Source organism: Aedes aegypti, chromosome 3 (assembly GCF_002204515.2).
Source record: "Aedes aegypti strain LVP_AGWG chromosome 3, AaegL5.0 Primary Assembly, whole genome shotgun sequence".
NCBI classification, from domain to species: Eukaryota; Metazoa; Arthropoda; class Insecta; order Diptera; family Culicidae; genus Aedes; species Aedes aegypti.
Genome location: NC_035109.1, coordinates 340584581 through 340598960, shown reverse-complemented (window position 1 = coordinate 340598960; position 14380 = coordinate 340584581). Strand labels below are relative to the sequence as shown.

Here is a 14380-nt window from a genome sequence, read left to right as displayed (position 1 = left end):
TTGAAGCAAAAAAGCTTAATTTTGATACTTATGACGATAAAACTGAAAGTTTGTTTTAGGTCCTACCAGGCAGATGAACGGCAAAATTTTTCGTAGTGGGAATTCCCCAGGCAGAAACTCCAACAAATCTCATTTATTGATTAATAAATTTTTATCCGACAGGTAACCTTTCGAATCATTCGAATTCGATTGGATTCACCCAAGGAAATTCTTATGCCAATGTTGTCGCAGGTAATTTCAGTTCCTCCCATTCAAATTGTCTTCTTACGGGTAACTGGTCGAATTGTTTCAAAGCAAATGGAAATACCCATGCTCATACCGCCGCAGGTAACTCCTATTCCGTCTCTTCATCAACGGAAAATCTGAACAGAAAATTTAACCACTTCTAGTAACATCACTCAAACTGATGTTGATTTTCTAACTGAACTTTTAAATCAAATGATTGATGTAATATTCCTACACAAAATTCCCATTTCCCAACAATGAAACGGTTGGTACGGTTGTCCCCGTTTCTTCTGCCACCAAATTCAAAAAATTTCGTCATTCATGTTATTCATGAGTAAATAATCTGCTTGCCGTTAATTTTTGAATTATATTCACCTCCATTAGTCTGCACAGTGGGCTTGCCCATTTTAATATTTGTGTCATATCACTGATGATATGCTGCAAATATCAATACTGACAAGAAAATACCAGCAGAAACGCTAATATTTCCAGGATGCTTTTCATTATTGGCTGTGCTAGCACTAGAATAGAATAGAATAGAATAGAATAGAAATGATTGATGCAATATTCAAAACCACCACTATGGCTGAAGCAGTCCAAGTTGGTGTAAATTTACAAATAAAATTGTTATCAAATAACGTTTATGTAATAGATTCAAATATTTGATTGAATATTTTGAATTAGAATACTTGTATGGTATAGAGGATGAGCTGTTTCATTTTCTAACAGCTAATAATTTACATAAAGCACTTAAACTTATTTGAAACCAGGATCCAAACTCAAAGGAGATCCAAACTTTTTTGTTTATCTTAATGATCGATTTAATGGAGCATATGTGGCAGTTGCAATCATCATTGATAGGCGTACTTTATTTTTGTCATTTGAAATCATAACTTTTGATATTTTGGGTTTTGCTGTTGAAACACAACTTGGTAAATATACTCTCATAGCTACCTATTTGCCATTTCAATGCACTGAGCAGCAAGTTAATTTACTTCAAACTGATTTGCGGAAGTTGACTGGCAATAAGTTTAAAAATATGGCAGTGGTTACTTTAATGCAAAACATCGTTCATGAAATAATTTGTAAAGCAAATCCAACGGTAGAATTTTATTCGATGAATGGTTTTGCTCTTCTAGAAACCCATCTACGATTGATTTGGTCTCAATCGAATCCAGTTACCGTAATCCGGGGTATCATTGATCAGCGGGGTAACATTGATCGGAACGACTTATCTCGTAATAAGTTGGTATCGTCATTTATTGATGAAACATTTCCAAAGCATGAATGTTGCTTCTCTTTCTTATACTTATAAGCTATTAAAAATTAAGATTTTTGCAAATATTGCGTTAATTTTATGCGTAAATTTGTCTAGTTTGTAAAACAATTATTTAATTGGTTAAGGATGACACTACCAAAGATTCATGTCTTACATAAGTTCTGCAAGCAATATGAGCAAGGGAATTACGGTTCTCACTAAAAATGGCATCGCCAAAAACGATTCCGTTGTCAAAAATTTTATAAGTATGTGCAATTAGGCAACATTAACGAATTACTGTAAAGAATGTAAAATTCCCTACCTTTAGGCGTATTCCGCTGTTCGAGGTGTTTTTAATTTTAAAATAACTCAAAAACTAAATGAGATGTAAGCGTTTCGACATCATATTCGGCTTCAGGGGCCATGATTTATGTAAGTAACGACATTTTCAATATTACCGAACGTTGTTTAAATGGGTGATCAATGTTACCCCATATCAGCTAAATGAAAAAATCACATAAAACATTTTTGAAAACATGCTTAAATCTTTCGAAAAACAAACTACAGTATATAGTCACGAGCTATGGGTGACAGTACTTGTTTTAAAAATATTAAACTCACATCATTTACATTTTTGGATGAAATATTCAAGAAATATCCTAAAAACTGATCAATGTTACCCCGGATTACGGTACTTTAGTAGTCAACTAGTTACTCTCACTGATTTTTATTCTGATCATATCCCTGTTGCATCTCAAATATTCTTCACAAAAATATCATCTAGTTCGGTCTGTCTGAAAACCGACCAATTGAGAATCGAGAACCTCCAGATAATCGAGTCTGACCTTTGACCGAATGTCTGCTGATGGTTCAATCATCTTCATGATTCGGTTTTGTAATGAAAACATGGAAACTGAAGTATTGACTGAAATGAACTTGAGGGGTTCCTGGATGATTAGATTTAGAGAATTTTTTGCATTAATACTTGAAGGAATATTCTCTGGGACGTCACGAATAAATCCATGAAGAATGTTTCTGAGACATTGGAGAAATACCTGGGATAAATAGGTTAAAATCTCTCTTAAGAAATTCCCTGGACCTGGAGAACATTAAATAACATCTTTGGACATTCTTCAACTCCTTGAACATTCCTCATAAATAATAATTAGGATTCTTTGAGAGACGACTAAATGTAAGAAGTTGATTAAACATTTTTTCCACAAAAATTTGTTTCAAATAATTCATAAGGCCTTCACTGTAAATTTCATTAAACTCATTCTTTAATCAATTTCTTCTGCTTTATTTTCAGATGATGTAAATTCTTAACTCCATAGTTTGAATCCGGCTTCAAACAGGTAAGTGAATGTGTATACTGGTTCAAAGATTAATTGTTGAAGAAATTGTGCCTCGAAACTGCTATCAGTGTGCCTTGAACTGGAAAGAGCAATACCAAAAAAAAACTCAAGTTTGTATGGAAGATGGTCATGTTAGTCTCAACAGGTTCGTAGAATGCATTGATGCAATTAAGTCAAGTGTGATAATCGTTGAAGAACGAGCAGGCGAGAGCACATTCAGTGCAGCTTCTGCAAATGGCTCTAAAGGATGTTCATTCTTTGCCACAGTAGTGAAAACTGTCAGACTGCTTTCAGCCGGGATATTGCAGATGTGAATGCTAAAGTGCACAACGCTGCACTCAACTGCAACCGATGATGGCAGCATCGAAATTGAATCATCATGCTGACAGAGCTCATAAATATGTATCGATTGTAACAGTCAAACTGCTGCTGGTATCCAATATCAATCGCTGGCATTTTCCTTCTAAGCGATGATGGCAAAAAGCCCTTACAAAACACGATACCGAAGTGCTGCAAGTGCTGATTTCGAACATCTTTTACGAGATAAAAGGCAAAATTATATAGATAATGCCAAAGTTTTCAGAGTCATACGAAATCAAATGACTGACCAGTTTGGATATCCGATATAAATTGATAAAATATGAGTATTTTAGTTCATGCAGTTCATACAAACTTATTCAATTATGTCAACCAGCTCACTGCAGAGAATATTCAACATGGTTGATTTTTTGCCGTTAACCAGTCGAAGCTCAATCCCCGGAAGATATTTGACTGAATTAACTTTTCTACTTCGAAACATTCCAACGAAAACACCATCACAAGAAGAAAAACTACTCCCGCTAGAAGTCAGACACAACTGCGCTTTCGGAATAAATCTCCCTATTAATCTCGCATGCATTTTAAAATGCGACTTCCTGCTAGAAAAAAAATACTTTTATCCGACGGAGGAAAAACTGGTAGAAAAACGAACATTAGACCCTCCCCTCCTCACTTTTCAAGTTCCCGGATGTGAATTACCCGCTGCATTGTGCTTGACGTTTGGTGAAAAATACAGCTGAAATTCTTTCCAAACTCCAAGCCAGTGATAGCGATGAGGTGAAATATCCGCCTCAAGCAGCAGATGCTCCCTTGGCCTCATTAACCGGAGCGGGTCCCACGCTCAGTCAACCAAACTCAAAGTCATTTTACGCTGCGGTACGAGGACGAAGACAAGTGCGATTATCCCCTGCGAGGTGATTATTTTTCCGGGGTTCTATTATCTTTTCTGCTGTCGAGGAACGTCGTCTAGCTGCAACTTAAAAAATTCTGAGATGCTCAAACAAGTTTCGTAAGCCTTATTTGATAGTTTTTGCAGTATTTGGCATTGCATGCAATGTTTCCAGAAGAAAATTATAAGAGAACACAAATATGAAATAAATATCCCATTTCCTTTCAATCTAGTTCCACTCCCTTTTCCATACCATTTTTCATTCCATTTTCCATTCCCTTTTCCGTTCCATTTTTCATTTCCTTTCGAATTATTTTTTCCATTCTAAATCCTATTCCCTTCAACATTCCCATTTCCATTCCATTCCCATTTCCATTCCATTTCCATTCCATTTCCATTCCATTTCCATTCCATTTCCATTCCATTTCCATTCCATTTCCATTCCATTTCCATTCCATTTCCATTCCATTTCCATTCCATTTCCATTCCATTTCCATTCCTTTTCCATTCCATTTCCATTCCATTTCCATTCCATTTCCATTCCATTCCATTTCCATTCCATTTCCATTCCATTTCCATTCCATTTCCATTCCATTTCCATTCCATTTCCATTCCATTTCCATTCCATTTCCATTCCATTTCCATTCCATTTCCATTCCATTTCCATTCCATTTCCATTCCATTTCCATTCCATTTCCATTCCATTTCCATTCCATTTCCATTCCATTTCCATTCCATTTCCATTCCATTTCCATTCCATTTCCATTCCATTTCCATTCCATTTCCATTCCATTTCCATTCCATTTCCATTCCATTTCCATTCCATTTCCATTCCATTTCCATTCCATTTCCATTCCATTTCCATTCCATTTCCATTCCATTTCCATTCCATTTCCATTCCATTTCCATTCCATTTCCATTCCATTTCCATTCCATTTCCATTCCATTTCCATTCCATTTCCATTCCATTTCCATTCCATTTCCATTCCATTTCCATTCCATTTCCATTCCATTTCCATTCCATTTCCATTCCATTTCCATTCCATTTCCATTCCATTTCCATTCCATTTCCATTCCATTTCCATTCCATTTCCATTCCATTTCCATTCCATTTCCATTCCATTTCCATTCCATTTCCATTCCATTTCCATTCCATTTCCATTCCATTTCCATTCCATTTCCATTCCATTTCCATTCCATTTCCATTCCATTTCCATTCCATTTCCATTCCATTTCCATTCCATTTCCATTCCATTTCCATTCCATTTCCATTCCATTTCCATTCCATTTCCATTCCATTTCCATTCCATTTCCATTCCATTTCCATTCCATTTCCATTCCATTTCCATTCCATTTCCATTCCATTTCCATTCCATTCCATTCCAATCCATCCAAATCCAATCCAAATCCAATCCAAATCCAATCCAAATCCAATCCAAATCCAATCCAAATCCAATCCAAAATCCAATCCAAATCCAATCCAAATCCAATCCAACAAATCCAAATCCAAATCCAATCCAAATCCAATCCAAATCCATCCAAATCCAATCCAAATCCAATCCAAATCCAATCCAATCCAATCCAAATCCAATCCAAATCCAATCCAAATCCAATCCAAATCCAATCCAAATCCAATCCAAATCCAATCCAAATCCAATCCAAATCCAATCCAAATCCAATCCAAATCCAATCCAAATCCAATCCAAATCCAATCCAAATCCAATCCAAATCCAATCCAATCCAAATCCAATCCAAATCCAATCCAAATCCAATCCAAATCCAATCCAAATCCAATCCAAATCCAATCCAAATCCAATCCAAATCCAATCCAAATCCAATCCAAATCCAATCCAAATCCAATCCAAATCCAATCCAAATCCAATCCAAATCCAATCCAAATCCAATCCAAATCCAATCCAAATCCAATCCAAATCCAATCCAAATCCAATCCAAATCCAATCCAAATCCAATCCAAATCCAATCCAAATCCAATCCAAATCCAATCCAAATCCAATCCAAATCCAATCCAAATCCAATCCAAATCCAATCCAAATCCAATCCAAATCCAATCCAAATCCAATCCAAATCCAATCCAAATCCAATCCAAATCCAATCCAAATCCAATCCAAATCCAATCCAAATCCAATCCAAATCCAATCCAAATCCAATCCAAATCCAATCCAAATCCAATCCAAATCCAATCCAAATCCAATCCAAATCCAATCCAAATCCAATCCAAATCCAATCCAAATCCAATCCAAATCCAATCCAAATCCAATCCAAATCCAATCCAAATCCAATCCAAATCCAATCCAAATCCAATCCAAATCCAATCCAAATCCAATCCAAATCCAATCCAAATCCAATCCAAATCCAATCCAAATCCAATCCAAATCCAATCCAAATCCAATCCAAATCCAATCCAAATCCAATCCAAATCCAATCCAAATCCAATCCAAATCCAATCCAAATCCAATCCAAATCCAATCCAAATCCAATCCAAATCCAATCCAAATCCAATCCAAATCCAATCCAAATCCAATCCAAATCCAATCCAAATCCAATCCAAATCCAATCCAAATCCAATCCAAATCCAATCCAAATCCAATCCAAATCCAATCCAAATCCAATCCAAATCCAATCCAAATCCAATCCAAATCCAATCCAAAATCCAATCCAATCCAAATCCAATCCAAATCCAATCCAAATCCAATCCAAATCCAATCCAAATCCAATCCAAATCCAATCCAAATCCAATCCAAATCCAATCCAAATCCAATCCAAATCCAATCCAAATCCAATCCAAATCCAATCCAATCCAAATCCAATCCAAATCCAATCCAAATCCAATCCAAATCCAATCCAAATCCAATCCAAATCCAATCCAAATCCAATCCAAATCCAATCCAAATCCAATCCAAATCCAATCCAAATCCAATCCAAATCCAATCCAAATCCAATCCAAATCCAATCCAAATCCAATCCAAATCCAATCCAAATCCAATCCAAATCCAATCCAAATCCAATCCAAATCCAATCCAAATCCAATCCAAATCCAATCCAAATCCAATCCAAATCCAATCCAAATCCAATCCAAATCCAATCCAAATCCAATCCAAATCCAATCCAAATCCAATCCAAATCCAATCCAAATCCAATCCAAATCCAATCCAAATCCAATCCAAATCCAATCCAAATCCAATCCAAATCCAATCCAAATCCAATCCAAATCCAATCCAAATCCAATCCAATCCAAATCCAATCCAAATCCAATCCAAATCCAATCCAAATCCAATCCAAATCCAATCCAAATCCAATCCAAATCCAATCCAAATCCAATCCAAATCCAATCCAAATCCAATCCAAATCCAATCCAAATCCAATCCAAATCCAATCCAAATCCAATCCAAATCCAATCCAAATCCAATCCAAATCCAATCCAAATCCAATCCAAATCCAATCCAAATCCAATCCAAATCCAATCCAAATCCAATCCAAATCCAATCCAAATCCAATCCAAATCCAATCCAAATCCAATCCAAATCCAATCCAAATCCAATCCAAATCCAATCCAAATCCAATCCAAATCCAATCCAAATCCAATCCAAATCCAATCCAAATCCAATCCAAATCCAATCCAAATCCAATCCAAATCCAATCCAAATCCAATCCAAATCCAATCCAAATCCAATCCAAATCCAATCCAAATCCAATCCAAATCCAATCCAAATCCAATCCAAATCCAATCCAAATGCAATCCAAATCCAATCCAAATCCAATCCAAATCCAATCCAAATCCAATCCAAATCCAATCCAAATCCAATCCGAATCCAATCCAAATCCAATCCAAATCCAATCCAAATCCAATCCAAATCCAATCCAAATCCAATCCAAATCCAATCCAAATCCAATCCAAATCCAATTCAAATCCAATCCAAATCCAATCCAAATCCAATCCAAATCCAATCCAAATCCAATCCAATTTTTCAATCAATATCTAAATCCAAGGTAATGATGTATGAATTATTTTCAGCTGTTTTCTAAAATAACTTTGAATATTTTGACAATGCACCTTGATGGACTCATTGATATGTTAAACCAGCATAGTACATCCAAAAAAGTCACAGCGCATCTACCATGATTCACCCTTCTGTCTACCAAGTTCGTCCCACATCACATCGTGACGAGATACTAACCATAGCGTAACAGGCCTGAAAAGTTCATCAGCTCACGTTTCCATCGTCATGCTTTGCTTTCGACGTGCTTTTCTAGCAGAGATCTAGCATCAATCCTATAACAAACCTGGTGCCGGAGTGGAATGTTTGCGCTTCCCGATTTCACGCTCGGCGAAATCCTTTCATTTTGTGCGCGCTCATGTAGCGACGCCGTTCCCGAAACAGGAGAAAACTTCTTGCTCTGTCATTTACCCATCACCAACGTTGAGATGTTCCTCGGTTTCAGAATCTGAAGATGAGTTAGCACGGGTTGGAATAAGATTCTGCTGACTTTGGTGGCCTCCATCTGAGTGACGACTCTTTGAGTATTATTAAGAGAAGAACAGCCCGGCTGCCAGAGGGTATGTAATCGCTAAAATTTCAATGTCAGGACGTGATTTCAATTGAATTGACATGGCACCTGGCGTTGAATACTGAAGCAATGGGGATGCTAAGGATTTGCTGGTTAGTTAATTTCTAGTTGACAAGACAAGATCGTGGGACGATACTTGAAGCGAGTTTAATTTGGGTCTTATGTGAATGAGGCACTAATTTCTCATTGTTAATTTACGCTCGTTGAGTTTACTTGTAAAGCCAATCAGTTGAAGATAACATCGAAGAAGTGTTTGAAGAGTGGTTTCTAGCCGGGTTTTTCTGTTAATGTTGAATTGAACTTATGTAGGGAGACATATCCTCTTCCAAAATTACCAAAATAATTTAAGAATCACAAGTTCAACAAAAGTGAGTTAATGCGATTGACTTCCATTTTGATTGGAGTTGATGAAGTAAACGGATCAAGTTATCATGAACTTTGATCCAACAAAAAAACAGACCGAATTAATTGAGATGGATAATTTAGGTCATGTGAATTTTACTTAACGAATTTGACAACGGTGATTTTCCAATGAAATTCTCATTTCATCGCACACATATGTCGCCCATGCAACTCTGTTTTGCGAGCGGACGCTTGAATAATTCAATAATGTTACTCTTACTCGCCCGTTATTCCCTCGATTCATCTAGTGTGGCGGAAAAATTGCAGTTACGCATTCAACTCCCAAAAAAACTTCATCAAACCACCTAGCAGTGATGTAACTGTTTCTAATAGGTCCGAAAAAAAATGATGCTTTTGTAGAATATGGGCGATTCGATAATGGTTGGATAAATTTGTATGTATGTTTCAAACCTTAAGGTGCAAGAAAAAATGAGGCAAATGTCGAAAATGAAAAAGCAGTTTTCGCCCTTGAAATCAACAAATCGGAAAAAATAAGAACACACAGCCTTTTTATTTTGCAAATAAAACAGCTGTGTGTTTTTATTTTTTTCGATTTGACGATTTTAACGCCGAAAACTGCTTTTTCACTTTTGACATTTGCTCCATTTTTACTTGGGCCTTAAACCATAACCATTTTTCAGCCTTTCCACCTACCCAGAAACAATCGGAAAACGCAAGTATGGATGGCACTCTGGCAAGCGTTGTCATCAATTAAAAAGTTTGCGCATCAGTGAGGAAATTTCTGAAACTGGCGCTGACCATTTCCATCGGCGTTTACCGGCCGTGTGAACGATGTGCAATGCGTGCATCTCGAGAGCTAACACGTGGAAACCTGTTGACGGTTGCAACGTTGTGATTTTCCTGTTTGTGAGGCAACGATCATATATTCTCATGCTGGGGCAAGTTGAAAAGTTGAGACATTTTCGATATTTTTCGCATTGAAGTTTGTAATTGACTTTGGAGCATTCAATATGCAACGGAACTGTTTTAACTGTTATTTGAGCGAATAAAATTCAATTTACCGTGTTGATCGTAAATTTACGGATGATTCCCAGCATACATGATAAATTAATTGTCGAGAAGTTTTTAAAACTGAATTATTCGTATGTGTTCATCCAATATTCAGTAAATAATATGGCACATCGCTTACGCTTTTTTGGGCTGTTTGGGCACGTCAGGAGTTAATCATCAATGTTAACTTCCTTTTCCCGATCAGCCTAGATAGCCGTGTAGTGTCGGTAGCGGTTGTTTCAATTGGCCAAGAATTAACACTACGGACTGCCTGTTCCGGTGGTAAAAGTCCACCTAACAGGTGACCCCTAATTCATGTGGCTTTAAGCTTACCGTGCCTAAGAATGAATGGTTAGGGGGGTCTAAACAAAACCTAACCGCAAACGGAGCCTGTGGAGTACCAGGGCGCCCTCTACAGTATTATGCCCTTCCTGTGCTACCCGGAGCAATGGTGCAGGTGACCTTGTGTTTCTCCGAGATAATCGGCTGCCCTTCTTCAGTCTCAAGCCTGAGGCTAAATAAAGGTGGGATTATTAATACGTTGTAATTTAGTTTAAATTTTCACCTCTATGGTTTCGCATTATGCGTATTACACAGTGTAATCTGTGCTTTTCGCCTTTGGCGACTTTTAAGAGATACCGATCTGGTTTTTTCGCTGCTGGTCTTTTTCGTTCTGAGATTGCAAAAAGCTTAATCCTGCCTAGTTTGGATAGTGGCTACGGTTAGGATAGCTTAGTTAAACCAATCTTCAGCATAGAATATCAGCAACGATCAATCTTTGTAGACTCATGCAAATGGTACAGTTCAAATGGCGCAAAAACCTTACTTTTGTGAACTTTTATCTAGGTAACCTTGTGGACCCAGTTTTTGTTACTTTCAGAAACATGAAATGACAAACTCGCGTGCCATACCTCGTGCATCCGTGCTCGTAAATAGCGCTGACGTTGCTACACTCATTTCTGGGTTAACAACCAGAGATGTATGTGCTGTCACAATTGATATTTCTGTTGGTGACCTCAATAGGAAATACGTCTTTCGTTTTGTGGTGTATTTACCACATGATGAATCATCCCCAATGGTTGATTTCAAACGAGTTGTTGTTCACTGCCTATGAAAAGGTCGTCTGCTGATTATGGGCAGTGATGCTGATACTCATCACATCACCTGGAGCAGCTCAAATATCAATTTGAGAAGCTCCAGTCTGATGGAATGCTTAAGTACCGTAATCCGGGGTATCATTGATCAGCGGGGTAACATTGATCGGAATAACTCATCTCGTAATAAGTTGGTATCATCATTTATTGATGAAATATTTCCAAGGCATGAATGTTGCTTCTGTTTCTTATATTTATGAGCTATTAAAAATTAAGATTTTTGCAAAAATTGCGTTAACTTTATGCGTAAAATTGTCAAGTTTGTGAAACAATGATTTCAATGGTTAAGGATGACACTACCGAAGATTCATGTCTCACATAGGTTCTGCAAGCGATATGAGCAAAGAAATGCGGTTCTCGCTAAAAATGGCATCGCCAAAAACGATTCCGCTGTCAAAACTTTCATAAGTATATTCAATTAGGCAACATTAACAAATTACTGTTAAGAATCTAGAATTCCCTTAGGAAATTGCCTACCTTTAGGCGTATTCCGCTGTTCGAGGTGTTTTTAATTTTAAAATAACTCAAAAAGTAAATGAGATGTAAGCGTTTGGACATCATATTCGGCTTCAGGGGCCATGATTTATGTAAGTAACGACGTTTTCAATATTAACGAACGTTGTTTACATGGATGATCAATGTTACCCCATATCAACTGAATGAAAAAATCACATACAACATTTTTGTAAACATGCTTAAATCTTTCAAAAAAGAAAATACAGAATATAGTCACGAGCTTTGGGTGGCAGTACTTGTTTTAAAAACATAAAACTCACAACATTTACAGTTTTGTCTGAAATATTTAAGAAATATCCTAAAAACTGATCAATGTTACCCCGGATTACGGTAGTTCAAATCTTGGATTACTTATTTAAGGGAATCGCCCAACCTTCATGGTATCCGCTAGAGAAGAAGTGATAGACATAATGCTCTGCTTGAACAGAATCAGTCACGAGTTGACGAATTGACCAGTATCAGATGATGAATCATTATCTGATCATCGCTACATCTCTATATGAACATATGAATGTAAATTTGCAGACTTTGCATTTGTTATACTCCACAAACTGGGAATTGGTTGTGACGTCTGGCTATTTGTAAAGGAATATGTAAGATAGTCAGGCTGCTTTTAAAGCTCTTGCTTCGGCCAACTCAAGGTCTAAGCTTGTTATCGCACGTCGAACTCAATTTGAGGAACTGAATTCAGTGAACTCTGTCAAACTTATATGGGTCCTTGCTATTCTTCCATTGCTGGGAATGAATTGGCTTATGAATTAGCTCGCATTATCACCTGATATGTAACTATCCAAGCTTCGCGTAATTGCGATTCCAATTACTTGGTTAAAACTTATTAAGTGAAACTGATTTCAAAAACCTGAATCTTCAGTACATTATGTTATTCTTAACCCGCTGTGGTAATGAGCTATAGGCTCTCTTTACGCTCTTGCGTTTTGCAGTGTCCTTTTTAGGGCGCTGTTCGAACCCATTGTGGTATGGAGCTACATGCGGACCCCACTCCTATTTCCTCCCATCTTTCCCTTCCCTTTCCTCTCCCATCGGGTAGATGATGAAATAGGCTCAAATATGGCGATGGCACAAATCTCCCAAATGGCGGGGAACGTGCCTCTGGAGCCGGCCTTCTGATACCTGATACCAGTAAATAATATGGCACACCGCTTACTCTTGGGCATATCAGACAACAAAGTTATACTAGCTTATGTTATTATAATAAACAGATTTTATCGAACATGGGTTGTAACAAACTTGTTGTTAAAATAACTAAAATCATAACTTAAACGTATATGATTTGTAACACAAATATAACTGAACTAACATACCCAACCTTGACGCTAAAAATCAGTGGGGGTTGTGTACAAGACACGACCGCATGACGTTAACTACGCCATTTAATTTGCTGCATTTGTATTATAGTCAAATGTCATAATTGCAACCTTCCTTTAGTTATAATCCAGAATGTAATGGTTTGTGAATTTAGAAAATATATATGTTTAAAATAAAATTTTGCGTTACGTAATATTTGAATCATTCCTTAACAATAGAAAATATATTGCATCCCAACGGCATAGCAGCAGCGTCCTCGAAAACATCCTCAAATTGCCGTATTGTCAGTTATTCGTAATAAATCAATTGTTGTATGCTGCTATGAGATGAATTAAGAAATTATAGCAAGTATGTGGTAAACACATAAGGGAATATTACACAATTAACTCTTTAAAACACATTTGTTGGCTCCGGAAAGGGCCGATTGAATTGTTGAATTTTCGTAACACGGACACATTTCGGCGGCTTTGGTCGATTTTCTTCAGCCATCTCGAACAAATTAAGGAATATTACACAATCAACTCTTTAAAACACATTTGTTGGCTCTGAAAAGGGCCGATTGAGTTGTTGAATTTGCGTAACACGGACACACTTTGACGGCGCACTGGTTGCAATCCTCCTCGCCCGATGAGATTTGCGGTGCGGATGACGATGTGCGCTTCAACAAGCGGCTTTGGTCGATTTTCTTCAGCCATCTCGTACAAACAGCTTGCCTCTGGTAGCGAGGAGCTGAGCAGGTTTGGAGGAGCTCTTACCAGCTCGAAAGCGAAAACAGAATGAAACCGAATTCAACGAAGATGGGATGCTTTATACCCTTAGAATAGCAGGTGATACTCCTCCTTTCAAATTCTTCGTTTTCTTATCTGGGAAATAGGCTATATGAAACTGATGTCTGGGTAAGGGAATTACAAGATTAGCATTATGCTGTTATTGCATCCCGACGGCACTGCAGCAGCGTCTTCGGAAACATCCTCAAATTGCCGTATTGTCAATTATTCGTAATAAATCAATTATTGTATGCTGCTATGAGATGAATTAAGAAATTATAGCAAGTATGTGGTAAACACATTTGGGAATATTACACAATCAACTCTTTAAAACACATTTGTTGGCTCTGAAAAGTGCCGATTGAATTGTTGAATTTGCGTAACACGGACACATTTTGACGGCGCAATGGTTGCAATCCTCCTCGCCCGGTGAGATTTTCGGTGCTGATGACGATGTGCGCTTCAACAAGCGGCTTTGGTCGATTTTCTTCAGCCATCTCGTACAAACAGCTTGTTTCTGGTAGCGAGGAGCTGAGCAGGTTTGCCGGAGCTCTTACCAGCTCGAAAGCGAA

At 37.4% G+C, this 14380-nt stretch overlaps 1 protein-coding gene across 2 annotated transcripts in view; it reads left to right on the top strand.

Annotated features, from left to right (window-relative positions):
• Positions 1 to 14380, top strand: part of LOC5577758 (ras-related protein Rap-1b) — a 436890-nt gene that overhangs the window by 210205 nt on the left and 212305 nt on the right. For both annotated transcript variants that reach the window (XM_021849004.1, XM_021849005.1), the window contains exon 3: positions 2793 to 2838. The gene's annotated coding sequence lies outside the window, so the exon portion shown is untranslated. The remainder of the gene's footprint in view (positions 1 to 2792; positions 2839 to 14380) is intronic.